Raw genomic sequence first — 13287 nt, 5'->3', positions numbered from 1 at the left:
GAATAGTAAAAGCTATGGAAACATGAACCAACTTTCAAACACTAACCATCACATGCTCTGTCGAAATACATTTCCAATGATGTAGTAGCCCAAAAAAGATGTAGTAAACACCACACTGACAGCACACATCATCTAATTTGCCTTTCGAGACGCGTCTTTGTACTGTACACCTTTCCTAACACTTAGAACATCGGCGCACACACACACACACACACACACACCATTCTAGTGGACACCATTCTGTAAAGGGGTTGATCGAAGCCTAGCTTGGCTGTGGGCTGTGGCCGACCGAAAGAAAAGTGCGATGAAATAATTAAATTGAACAAAGCTGCACAAAAGCTGCGGGCCGCCCGGCAAGCAGCACAACAAACGGCCCGGAGGGGCCACAACGGGCCGGCCAGCCACCTTCCATTCCGGCAGGCAGGAAAAATTCTGGCGCCATTCCAAACCATCGACTTCTCCCTCCCCCGCCCCATGTTCCACTAATAGATTTTAAGATGAGGGTCACCACTCACCGGGCGCGCACCAGAGCTCAGTGCGTTCAGTTGCGTGAGTGCTGCGACCACTTCCAGCTGGAAGCCGGACGTGCGACCAGCCCGAACCGAGCTGAGTGCCGGGGCCGACAGCGGGGGGGGGGAAAACAACACCCGAACGCATGCCGACCGCGTGGAAGCAGCGCGTGAGTGTGAGAAGAGTGCCGACCGATCGGACTGGCGGCATCCACGTAGCCGTGCCCGTGTCAGTATGGTTCTGTACTCGTCCCAGGCAACAGTGCCCGAGCGAAGCAGTGCGTGCTGGAACATCGGCGTTCCCACACCATATCACCCCCACCCACCCCGAGCAGACACACGGGCCAGTGGACAGACAGACGGACAGGGACGGACAAGCATCGCGGACTCCCGTCCGAAGGAGTGCGCCCCGAATTCAAGTGAGTGAGTGTGGTGTGCAGTGGAGCCGCGGACTCCAAAAAAGGCAGCGAAAGTGCAGCAGAGTAAGAAGAAGAAGAAGAAGAAGGGGGGCTGATGCAGCAAGGATGTATGTGCAGTGGTGATGTATTGCGTGTGTGCGTGTGTCGTTTCTGTTTGGAGTGTGAGCTTGGTAATTGTTTCTAGCGCCGAGGCACCAGTGAGAGAGTGTGTCCGTTGATCTCGGAACAGTGCCCGTCCGGTTTCTTGCTGATGGGGTCCGATCGACCCGTAACCCACCACAGACTGTACCCCCGTTGCGATGTACTAAGGCGCTGCCTGAGTGTATGTTAAGCGGTGTCGCTGTTACAGGTCAGTTCCACGCTCCCCAACAAAAAAAGGGTAAAACATCGGAGAAACGTCCCAAACCAGTGGCAAGAACAGCAACCCCATGTGCCCCTTTTTCGCCCCCTATCAACCGACAATGTTTGCTGCCAGTGTTTGTGCAAAACAACAAGTGCGCTAGGCAAGATCACGATCGTGGCGATGCAATTTTTTTTTCGTGAACTGTTTTTCTCCGAAACCTCCAAAACTACGAGAAAACGCAACGAAAGGGCCGAATTATGATCGGTGTATATATATATTTTTTGTAATTTAAGTTTGTTCTGCGAGGTTTGCACCCCTCCCGAAGAGGAAATTATTATTCCCCCCCCCCCCTTACAAAAGCCTTTGGACCGACCAGTTGCAGTGGGTTATCAACACCCCTCGGAATAGGTAGATACACACACTCTTTTTTTGTTGCTGCTTCTTCGTAGGCCAAACAGCCCAACAGCTAATCTATCCCATCGGCTTCAGAAAGGGATCAAGAGCGATTTTTTGTCCCTTCCCAACTCCTCACACCATTCCACCACGTTCCCTCGTTGCGTGTTGGCCGAAAAAGAAGCACCAGACCGGTGTAGGAGGACTTGGGAGGACAATTTGTGTGTACTTGTGCTCGTACTTATCAGCGCCGCGTGCTTCATTCTTGCCATCAACGAGCATGGTAAATGTCCAATTTTTGTTGTTGCTGTTGTTGTTGTTGTTGCTTTCCTCCCACGAGCAGCAAAATAAATTTTTCGGGAAGATTTCGGGGTCGGAGGTGGGTTTTTGAAATATCCGGAAAGGAAATTAATCTTTCCCGTTTTTGTCGCGCCGTATAGAAGCTCGCGGCTCAATTTCGTGTCAGGGCGATGGACTTTGTTGTTGTTGTTGTTGGTGTTGTTGTTGGAAGCTATCTTCCTTGGTTGGTCATGTGTTGGCTTTGGCACTGACTGTTGGTATCTTCCTTTTTTTCGGGAAGGTAAAAGAAGGTAAAAGGTTCAATTTTTTGTTGGGTTGAAATGAAAAGATTGTTCAAATAAATCGCCTTTTGGAGATTTATGTAATGTTCAAAATTTAAGAAAATACGTCTCCAGTTCTTTTGCTTTATTGACCATTTTTTGATATATTTTTGGTACCTTCATCCTCAATTTCTTTCTGAGCACTTTAAAAATAGCGGGGATAAAAAGTAGATAGTCGTGGTGCAAGCTTTTATCGCGCCCCGTACACTGCAGCACAATGTTGCATATTATTTACGGCAGTTGTTGGTTTTGTAATCTTTCCCCCCCCCCCCCATTTCCTTTCTCGGGACAAACTCTGCAAAATATTTCCCGCTTTTTGTGCGCGTGACTCTGTGTGTCCTGGCGGGAGCGAGATATCGTTTAAATACCCGATTTGTTCCCGCTTTTGTGCGTACGATCCAGATTTTCCCCTAAAAGGGGGTAAGCAACAACAACAGCGAATCTCACCAAAACAGACCCCCTCTGTTGCCTGAGACTATCCTTTATTTTATTTTATTTTTTTGGCTGTACTCGCTCACTCCTTTTTTTCGGTGGTGAAACGCTGCCAATGCTTTCTGCTTCCTGCAAACGGTGGCTTTCCTGCACCCGACGAAGCTGTTGCCGAAAACTGTTGCCAAAGAATTTCCTGCAACAGACGAGCAAAACAAAGCAGCAACAAAAAAAAAAAAAGAAAAAAGAAAACAGGAAAGCAAAGAAGAGGAACAGAAGAACCGACGGCAAGGCGCGCCCGGATCTTGCTCTCGGGATCTTGGGATCGCTTTTCGGTGTGCAGGTGGCAGCAGCCAGCAGCAGCAGTACATCCGGCAACGGCGGAAGTGCGGTGTGGGATGCACCACAATAGAGCTTTGAAAGCTGTGTGTGTGTGTTTTTTTTTTTGTCAGCCAGCCGATGGAAAACAAGTGCGAACAGCGCAGTCCTTTATCGTGACTATCACGGGGGTTCACTTCCCTCTCCCCCTCCCTTCCATCCCCCTGCATTGCTCATAAGCTTGAACATTTTTCGCCCGATAAAAGCAGGGCAGGAGCAAAATGCCGGAAAATATTGCTGCTGCTTTGGCAGCGAACAAAACCAAAAACCAAAAATCCCAACAAAATAAAAACTCGGGGGAAAAGCTCAAGGCGCATCCGAACAATTCGAAAATCGGAAGGTGGTAGTGGGGCGGGCTGCTGCGGGGAAGCGTTAAGCAAAAGTGTATTATATTGGCAAGAGTGAAAACACGGGGGGAACAACACTGTAAGATACCAATACATACACACACACATGAGAAGAAAGGATGGGGGAGGGTGAAAAGCCAACCAGACGCATCGCTCTACCCACGCCGTGGCCCACAATAGCAAAAAAAAATCAGGAAGCGAAAGGCAAAACGTGGCGAGGCGTGAAGAGCGCACGGCACACAACACGAAAACCGAAAACAAGGAGCGAGAAGGAGCGAAAACGAACAAAAAAGAAAAAGGGGGAAAAAGGTTGATGTGTGTGTGTGTGTGTGTTATTTGGTGGGAAAACTTACAAAACGAAGGGAAAAAAAGAAATAACGAAAGAAGAAAAACCAGCAGTGGAGGGGGGAGTCAAATCAAGCCCACCGGTGGAAAAGCCACCGGCAGTGGAAACCCTAGAGGGTTCCAAAAGTCCCCCCCCACTCCTTCCCGAAAGAGGGATTTTTGTCTAATTTTTCTTCTTCTCCTTCTTATTATCCATTTCCATCTCTTTACCAAAAGCGCCATTTTTACGCCATCCCGCTGCTGGCATATTAGTCGCACCGGGTGTGTGTGTTGGTGCAATTTCGCCCTGTTCACCCTGTTTCACCACGACCGAGATGCGATAAACGTGTTGCATACCTTTCAGGGGCGCCCAAGTGCGATCGCGGGCAGGACGATCCAGTGTACCGAGCAAAGCTTGTTTCAAAGCAGTGTGTAGTTGTACATAACATGTGCGTGTGTTAGTGAGTGTGTGCATGTGTCCGTGTGTGTATACATGTGAAACTTTAGCAGTGTGCCACCCAACAAACTCCCCAAAAACGGATCCTTTTTGGACGAACGAAAAACAGAGACGAACCCCAGTGAGCAAGGTAAACGAATGTACTGGTAAGGTTTCTCTGTAAGTGTCTTGCTTGCTTCCTCTTTCTGTGTGTGTGTGTGTGTGTGAAGAAGATGATGAAGAAGAAGAAGAAGAGGGGAAAACACTCACACACACAAGACACAGAATTGAACAGTGTTCATGTTCGACCAGGCAGCGGCAATCAACTTCCTCATCAATCAAATCGCACCGGTGAAGAGCTTCTAAGTAGCACACTTGTTGTCTTAAGGCTGCTCTTTTACTTCCTGTGTTTTTGTTTGTTTGCTTGTTTTTTTTTTTGCTATTGAAAGCTCTATCTTCTTCCTTTCGACCTTTCGTGTTCCGTTTGGTTCGGTTTCGGACCATCGGATGGTAGGAGATGTCGGGGATATAGGCAACACTAATGCCAGACCCGGGTTCGATATCAAACGTCTCGCTGTTTGTGGCTGCTGCTGGCCAGCAAGACTGGCGGCGGCACTAACTCGATGTTCCACCCACCCGATTCGGTCCCGAACTGCCCGGTCAATCAATCAACGCTTAGCTTTGGGTGTGCGTGTGCGTGTGTCTGTGTGGATTAGACAGCCACAAGCGCACGGTGGATTGTCGATCCGATGGGCTTTACGTTTGAAGTGGCTTTCGGACGAGATTCACACTTTCGATCCGGGTCTCTTTTTTTTTTGTTTCTCTCGTTTGCTGCTTTTTTGCTCGTTTTGTTTGTTTGAATTTTCGAATACGGGGAGTAAGCAGGCACAACACGCCAAAAGGCACCGACTACCTTTTCGAACCTAGATCCTCGCAGGATAGCGCTTCAAGCATTGAAGCTGTGTGTCCTTTTTTTCATTTTTTTGCTGTTGATGTTGCTCGCGATACAATGCCCAGTGGCAGTGGCTACATTTTTCAAACACCAAGTGATCCCAGCCCAGCGTCCAGGGTGAATCAGCACTAAGCTGACTGTGCCGTGCACGGTTGCGGTTAACGGATTTAGCGAAAGCTTACAGACGGATCCGCATCGGTTTCCTCGCAGCAGTTGCGTTTGCGGGCAGACCCATTAATTAGCATTGATTTGCTAGTTCATCATCCTCGGATACACGCGTGGGTCGCTTTCATTTCGCCGAACCGGGCGAAAAGTGTTGATTTTTTGTTTGGTCTGTATGTTTGGAATTAAGTTCATCAGCTTTCAGGGTTACATAGGAAGTCACATCTGAGTCAAACGTGATCCTCACGTCATCGATTCGCAGAGCGCGTCAGGGGCAGGATTAAGGGAGCTCAAGAAGCAACGCCCCGGAAAGCTTACAGCCGATGGCTACGCTGGTTAAACGGGGTCTTCTGTGCCTAGATCATCAAGACATTGTGGTGTAGAGGACAAGCAGCAGATACCTGTCTGACTGGTGCCAATAAATCGAAACATTCGTGTACCCTGTTAGTGAGCGCGTCTATGAGGTAGCGAGGTTGTTTTATTCTTCTAATTTTTCTCCTTCCCTGTTGTAGTTTGTGGCCGCTTCTCTCTAGCAAGTGTATTTGTGTGTACGCGTGTGCGTGTGTGTGTGTGTATAACGTCACCTACCGTTTGCCTTTGTCAGGTTCGGAAGTGATTCTAGCTGCAGTGAAAGTAGCGTGTGTTTAGCCAATTGTGCAGGGTCAGTAGCAGCAAGGGTTGTGGGTTTTGTGTGATGCTTGGGGCCGCTGAGAAGAAGATGAGGAAAAAAAGTATAGTGCCGTCCGGTGTGAAACGCTCCGGCAAGTGAGTTTCGTCCGAGCACACATCAATCAACCTATATCGTCTCTATCAAACAAAACCGCGGCGGCCTCCGGTCCCGGCAGCTCCTGCACCAGTGCAAGACGGCGTCCCAGCAGCAACACTTTCCGTAGGTTTTGTTTTCTTGGTTTACGAACGTTGCCTTATTTGTTTTGTCGCATCTCGTTGGGAATTAGATGGATTCGGGCAGGGCGGGCTGGTAAACGGTTCAGTAATGGCGAGACTATCCTGGCTAATTGAAGGCTTTCCCCGCACTCTCAAGCAGTAAGCTTACAGGTAATCCTGCCAGCAGCACGAGAATACCAGCGGACACGGAGCTACGCGGCACGAAAGTGATTTCCTGGGGAAATCTTGCTATATCCTGCCACTGCTTTCAATTCCTCGACCATACCTTGCCAGCACCTTGTCACCTCATGTGGCACCTTAATGCTAACGGCGGCCCAGGAGCCGAGCAAGCCGAGAGAACAAAGGTGCAAATAAAAAAATATTTTCCCTCCCCAAGCCACTGCTTGATGCTCGGGTTTGGGTGGGGGAGGGGGCAATAAATATATGTGTAAGGGCGGTACGCGGCACGCCTACACCCGGGGCCGCGATAAACCATTTCGTGCGGGCGGGTGGGAGTTCAGTGGGACCTCATAAAAATGCTCCAAACAGGCGCAAGCCCCGGCGTAAATCATGCTCGAACGCCTGCTCGGCTTTTACGTGGAGCCCATACAGCCGTCCTCTCCTATCCACCCCCATGTAAGCCCTGCTAGTTTGGGGCGTCGGCCGGGGAGGGATTGCGGGAGATGTACTTTAATGAACCTTTCCATTCCCAGGGTAACAAATCACCAAAAAAAAAAAACAACGACAACGGTGACGGAACGCGGAGCGTGCAAGGACTATTGGAGGAAAAAGGAACGTGCGGGGAGGGAGGGTCGAAATTACAACCTGTGGCATTTTCCCCCCGCAAACACTCTCACCCCTCATTTTGCCGGACGGGGGAAGAGACGACGGTACGCGAGCGCAATGAAGGGCAGAAGAATGAATCGGAACCGTTTTTGGAAGCGTTCAAGCAAACATGCCATCCAGGCACAGGAACGAACAGTTTCTCTCTTTCTCTTTTTCACTGTTTTACTGTCTCTTTTTCTCCCCCACTTTATGTCTCTTTCGCATGGAAAGCTCCACTGTTGCAACATTGTTGCAACATAATTGAACATGTGCCCAACTTGTTAGTGACTGGGCGCGTGTGCGTCTACGCGCTCCGTCGCCAACCAACGCGGGCAAGCCCCGGCCAACACTAACATCCATTAGTTTGAGCTTGTTGGACAACGGCTCAATCATGCAATCGCTCATAAATAATCACGTCCGACGGGGCCATACGACCCGCCGCTGTCAGCGGTGTTGCATTCGTGTGGCGCGGGCAGTTGGCGCTGAGTGCGGGCCTTTGACAGCAGCTCCTTGTTTTTGCATCGAATTTGTCACCGTGCTTCTCGGGACAGAAAGGGTAAAGGGTGAGCAGTAGGACGTAATTGAACAGGACGCTACCGTCATTTACAACAAAACACAGAGAGAAAGAGAGAGAGGTCTGCGCCTCCGAACTGACACCGAACCGTGAGTGATGAGCTTCATCCGACAGTTACGATGCAGTACCTCGCAAGGCAGACGGCCGCCCGTGTCGGATAGCGGATTTTAATATCATTGGACGATGGACCCTTGCCGTTGGCCATTAAAAACCATTAAAGATCCTACTTTATCTCGCGCCCGGTCGAAGATGCGCTACATCCGCGCGCGCTCGCACACAGAGCGACGAATCGAAGAGAGACAGAGTCAGAAAAAAGGGTCAGCCAATGCAGTGATTCGATTACAGCCGGTTAACTGGTTGGTGCGAGTAAAGTGTTGCACCTCGTACTCCGGCTAACGGTTAAACAGTTTAGGATCGGTGACGGCTCCCCGTGCGCGCGCGCGTTCTTCACACCTCACCTTGCGAAGCCGCTAGAACGGACGATCCCGGTGCTACTTTTAATGGGATTATGTTGGCGATTATCGGGGATTTGAACCGGTGTGAACGATTTTTGAGCAAGGGTTTGATTTGGGATCGGCTATGCTGCTTTTTTTTTTGTTCGTTGTGTTGGAGTTGGTGTTGTAGGATTTCTGGACAGGGAGGGGGAGGCAAAAATTCAACTCCCCGTAAAGCCGGCCAGGTGTACTTGGTTTTGTTTTCCATTCTAAGCGCTCATCCAAATTGATGCGATTCGTGTCGGCCGATCGTTCCATTTTTGACAGGTTCCAGGGGAGAGGGTTCCCTGGACCTGGTCTTGGCCATAGAAACATCCCAACAACAACAGCAACATCGAGGAGAAAAAAAGGGTTTTGCAGATTAGCTACCCATATTTGGAGGGGGTTGGGAGGAGATGTATTCGGAAGGATTAGCCAATTCGTCGCCCGTGCCTGAAACTGAAATACGCTTACGCGTGGATTTAGTGAAAGGGTTTGAAATAAGCAGGCAGAGGCCCCCTCGATTCTCCCCCCCCCCCTCCGGATTGCAATCCAACCTGTCAAACTGGACATGGGCTTACGAGGGATCACCTTTCGGCTATCACCTTTCCGACAGCGGACGTTCGACCGCTCTCAGACGAGCACGCGGTTGGGGAAGGTTAGCTACGAACGGATGAATTTATGCTCGAGCAGGTGTCGGAAATCTGTGTGCCGTACCATTTAGCCGAACCTGGACCCGAACCTGCGCCCAGAATGGTATGGAAAGTTTGCTTTTTTTTGGTTTTGTTTGTTTTTTTAAACCAAACGTTCAGATGTCGCACCACAGTTCATGACAAAATATTTTCACTTTCGCGGCTATTTTTGTGCACCCGTACCCGATCCAACGATATTCATGCCATCGCGCTCCAAATGAAACTAAATTTATCCACCTTTGCTTCTTTGTTGTTTGGTCCACGACCTTCGAAATGAATGAATGTTTGATAGAAAATCTTTGCGAGAGAGAGAGAGTGAAACAGTTTTGTTTAAACAAAATGAAATAAGACTGCGCTTTAGTCGCCGGGACGGGCCGGGTTCGGGCCGAAGCGTAGGCAAAATGGTGAAAACTCCGACAGCCGTTGGCAGTTGTCGAAACCGCCGATCGATTCGTAACGGCCCACGGAGATGGGTTTGCGAGGTACGAGGGTACAGACGGCGTAATGGGTTTTTCATTTAATTTCATTTTTCATTCCAACTGGCTTCCCATTCTGTACCCGTTCCGGGACGATGTCGGGAAACGGATGAGAGGGGGAAAAGGTAGGGGTTTAGAGCGCCATATTTGCAATGTGACAGTTGTCATCGGCGTGAGGCAAAGGGTCGGGAAGTGTGGTGCCGTTCGAAATAGTGTCATATCATAGGTGCGTTGTGTGCTTTTTGGTTTTGCTGGTCCCACAACCGAGCCAACGCCCCCGGGGGAGCACTCAAACTAAATTAACTGACTGGTTCTGAACCTCCACGAGATAGCCACGAGAGATCCTAACGCGCTCACGATGGATGGGGATTGTGTAATCAACTGATAGGTGGTAGTGATAATTATTGAAACATAATAATAAAAGAAGAAAAAAAAAACAATCACGGAATGTACCCATCCGAACGGGCGGGCTTATTAGAAATGGATGTGTGCCGTTGCATTGTTCGCCTTTTTGTGTTCACACCAACCGGCTGGCCCGGCAACGCCAGAAGCAATTAGAGAAATGGAATATTTAATATCGCTTCCATGGAGCCACGGTCATGCCAGGTTTCAGGTGTGCAGGCCTCAAACGGCAGCAGTTACAGCAAACGAACGACTCATTACGCCAACCGCGATGTTGCGTGCCGTGATGCGCATCTCTAATCGGTTGCCGAATCTTGCCGCTCACTGCGTGGTTTGGAGCCGGTAGAAGATGCACATCTTGCCGGTGTAGTAGCTTAGCGGAAAAATAAGTTTTGACGAGGCCTTTTTCCCAAACTACTTCTGAACATGAACCAACCAATGAGCCGTTTGTTAGACGTTTTATAATGATGCATTGCGTTGATGCAAAACACTTGAACCTTGGGATGAAATATGAAGCGAGTAGGCTATGTTCTAGCTAGCGTTATTTATTTGACTTTTCAAGCAGATCTATTCAGTCCGCTTTAGCGAGGATCAACATTTGTTTGTTTTCGAATGACGAGATCTTGGTGGCTTGGCATTGAAACGGTATTGGAAATTGCATTGGCTGGACTTTAATAATGTTTTTGATTTAACACTTTCTTTTACTCTACGATATCTAGTATGCGACTGCGAAGAATATCCATGAGCAGATGGATGCTAGAAATGTCTTCCAGTTGTTGCAAAACCAACCAAAAAGCAGGTGGCCTAAGCAACTAAAAAACTATCCTATACTATTACGAACTATTACTGACTATCCTATCAAGAGCAGGCGTCAAGATGATTGAAGAGACCTAGCAGGTGATATAAACAGAGTCAATAGAGCGATACAAATCAAAATACTCGTAGAATAGCTTGAAACTTTGAGACATGGACAACAAAGGTTAATTGGAGCTATACCTCCTAAAGTCAATACTTAAGAATGTATGATGTCTTATTGTCCCAGTTGGTATTTTGCTAATTCTGTTCAACAGGTCATAATTATTGCAATAAACCCTGCTGATAATCGTCTCATGACAAACACGATAATCTAATTTGTCTGACATGACTCCTTAGTCGCGATGTACTTGCGAGCGTCCTAGTGCTTGTTGTCAAATATCAGAAGATGGCTTTTAAAGAATCAATTATCAAAGAATCAAATATCAGTCAAATATCAGAAGATGGACACCAGGGTACATTTTTCAACTGCAATCGTGAGGCAATTTTTAAGACACCAAACATTAAATCTATCCATCAGTTTCTGTAGTTCAATGCAGTCAGAAGGTACAAGCACCAAATTAAATATTCATATGTCGTCAGCATACATTACACAAATAGTTTTGGGCCGGTAGAACAGATGTAACATCATCAACATAAACTCCAAAAATGACATTGAGTCTAAATTACTACTTTGTGGAATTCCTGAAGGGCTCTTGAACGTGTTCGACACATTGCAATCAATTTGTACACAGTATTTTCTGTATAATAGATATGAGCTTAGCCATGACAGTAACATATTGGGTTAATTCCATGCGCTGAGGCTTAGAAAGGAATAAAGAGTGATTGTGTCGATGAAACGAGGCCTTAAAGTCTGTATGTAGTCTGTTTAAATTAAAGTCTGTATCCTCCTGATATCCTTGTGAAAATCCTGGATGGGCTAACTTACCGACCATTGTGGTACAAAACCATGAGAGCGAGTGAAGAGCGGCAATGAGACATTAAGCTTTGGTACACAACCATTTCAAGCACTTTAGCAGTAGCACGCAACGATGTGATACCACGATAATTGTCTGTACTAGATTTGTCGCCTTGTTATGCATCGTAGTCATCCACGAAAGTATCCATTGCGTGAGACCCCAACTAGAATTTAATGAAATGTCTTACAAATGAGTTTTGGTGCTGATAGTATATCTCCACTCCTTTTTAGGAAGGTGACCGGTACTCCATCAGGTTCTGGATAGGGTGCTGAATTAAGCAGCTTTAATTGTTGATGTTCTACCTACATTTGAGACCTAGATATTAATATCATCTTAAGGCACAATGTCTAGCGCAGTATTTAGGTGTTGTGTTTCAATATTTGTATGAGCTTTGCTGCAAACTTGTCAGCAAACCCATTCGAAGTTACTTGTTGCTGCCCACCATGTTTAAACACTTGTAGTAAACCTTTTTTCAGAGCGTTTTGATTCCACAAAACCCCAAGGTTTATGCAATATACGATCGTAGTGTCGATAATTCATGTGGGCTGTACTTTTGTGTCGTTAGTTCTTACCCTACAAAAATCACTTTTGAATGCTTTCGATTGAAGTTTGTTGAATGTAGAGTCCTCCGCCAGGAGTTATTCATCATCGGTGAACTCAACTTTACTGGAATGCATTACAACAACTCGTAGCATTTTGGGGAACGAATAGACGGCTTAAGGAACGCATACAGCCAGGAGGCACGTTGACTGCGAGCACTTTCGTCGTGGTATAATGCTGCCCGGTGTCCGGGATTTTGCCAGCACAATCGTTTTCGGAACCGGAACGCCCGAAGCCGAGATTTGGTGCCTTCAATTTCGCTACTCCCTGTGCAGTGCTCTAGGGCACTGTCCCGCACACACTGCACACGCCCAATTTGGAAGTCGGATGTACATTCCCGGGGAATGGGTGCCGTGATCGGATTATCGTTCATCGTTCCTGCGAGTCCTGCGCTTTGCCAGGTAATGAGCTTAACTGGCAAAGCAATCCATCAAACAGCCTTGCCCCGGAAAAGTCCAGCGTCCACAACGGCGGTTTGTGGACGGTGTGGACACTTGTCTTGCTTGAAGATGCAGAAATCGATATCCCTTCAGGCCACCCGCCCACCCACCGTTGAACAGAATGTGGAAGGGTTCAGAGGGGGTGATAGGGCGGGAGAGGGAAGGAGTGGAAGGGAAAGCGAAAAAGGCCACAAATAGTTGTTGACGTGACACTTGTGAATGCTTAATCGGAACGATTGCCGGGTCGTTCCCCGGATGCCTGCCAACTGGGCCCCGGTGCTGCGAGTGAATATTTCTGCGTACTGTGTGTGTGTGTGTGTGTGTGTGTGTGTGTGTGTGTGTGTGTGTGAGTGTGTGAGAGAGGAGCAAAGTGATGTTCCTGTCCGATGCTGCTCCGATAATGGCAGCAGGATGGATGGGCGGCGATGATGGATGGAGCCTGGGCCTGGGCAGTGTGCCTTTGCAATAGCGGATCCCGCCGGTGGAATGCCATTCCGGGCCGCTGTTTGCTGCATTCTTCCACGTTTGCCCTGCTCTTTTTCGGCCCGGCAAAGGGTACCGAGGGACGGATGGAGAGAGAGAGAGAGCGATATATTGTGTTGTGCGGTGCGTGTACATTGCGTGTGTGTGTGTGTGGCTGTGTGGAGAAAGAAGCGAACGATAGCAAAGCGGAAGCTTACTCCCTCGAGGCTGGCTCCCTGGCTCGCTGGGAACGGAGAAAGAACGGTTAAGGAGAAAGGTTTGAGGCTAGGGGAGGAGGGGGATTGGTTGTGGTGCAATGGTGGTACCACGGCCATGGCCACGGGAGCGCCTGCGGAATCAATTTCAATTAAATT

General features: G+C 48.3%; 1 protein-coding gene and 1 long non-coding RNA gene across 7 annotated transcripts in view; one reads left to right on the top strand and one right to left on the bottom strand.

The window, feature by feature from the left end:
- The window catches only part of LOC120905951, a 40537-nt gene that overhangs the window by 14364 nt on the left and 12886 nt on the right, over nt 1–13287 (bottom strand). The window lies entirely within an intron of this gene.
- Nucleotides 759–13287, top strand: part of LOC120905944 (alpha-2Db adrenergic receptor) — a 171268-nt gene continuing 158739 nt past the window's right edge. Inside the window, exons 1-2 of one of the 6 annotated variants that reach the window (XM_040317306.1) lie at nt 759–928; nt 5825–6201. The gene's annotated coding sequence lies outside the window, so the exon portion shown is untranslated. Of the gene's footprint in view, nt 1278–4126; nt 4350–5824; nt 6202–13287 lie in introns of all 6 variants that reach the window. The other 5 variants (XM_040317307.1, XM_040317305.1, XM_040317304.1 and 2 more) reach the window with 5 other exon arrangements.

The sequence above is a fragment of the Anopheles arabiensis genome, chromosome X, assembly GCF_016920715.1.
Source record: "Anopheles arabiensis isolate DONGOLA chromosome X, AaraD3, whole genome shotgun sequence".
NCBI lineage: Eukaryota > Metazoa > Arthropoda > Insecta > Diptera > Culicidae > Anopheles > Anopheles arabiensis.
This window is presented reverse-complemented; position numbering and strand designations above follow the sequence as displayed.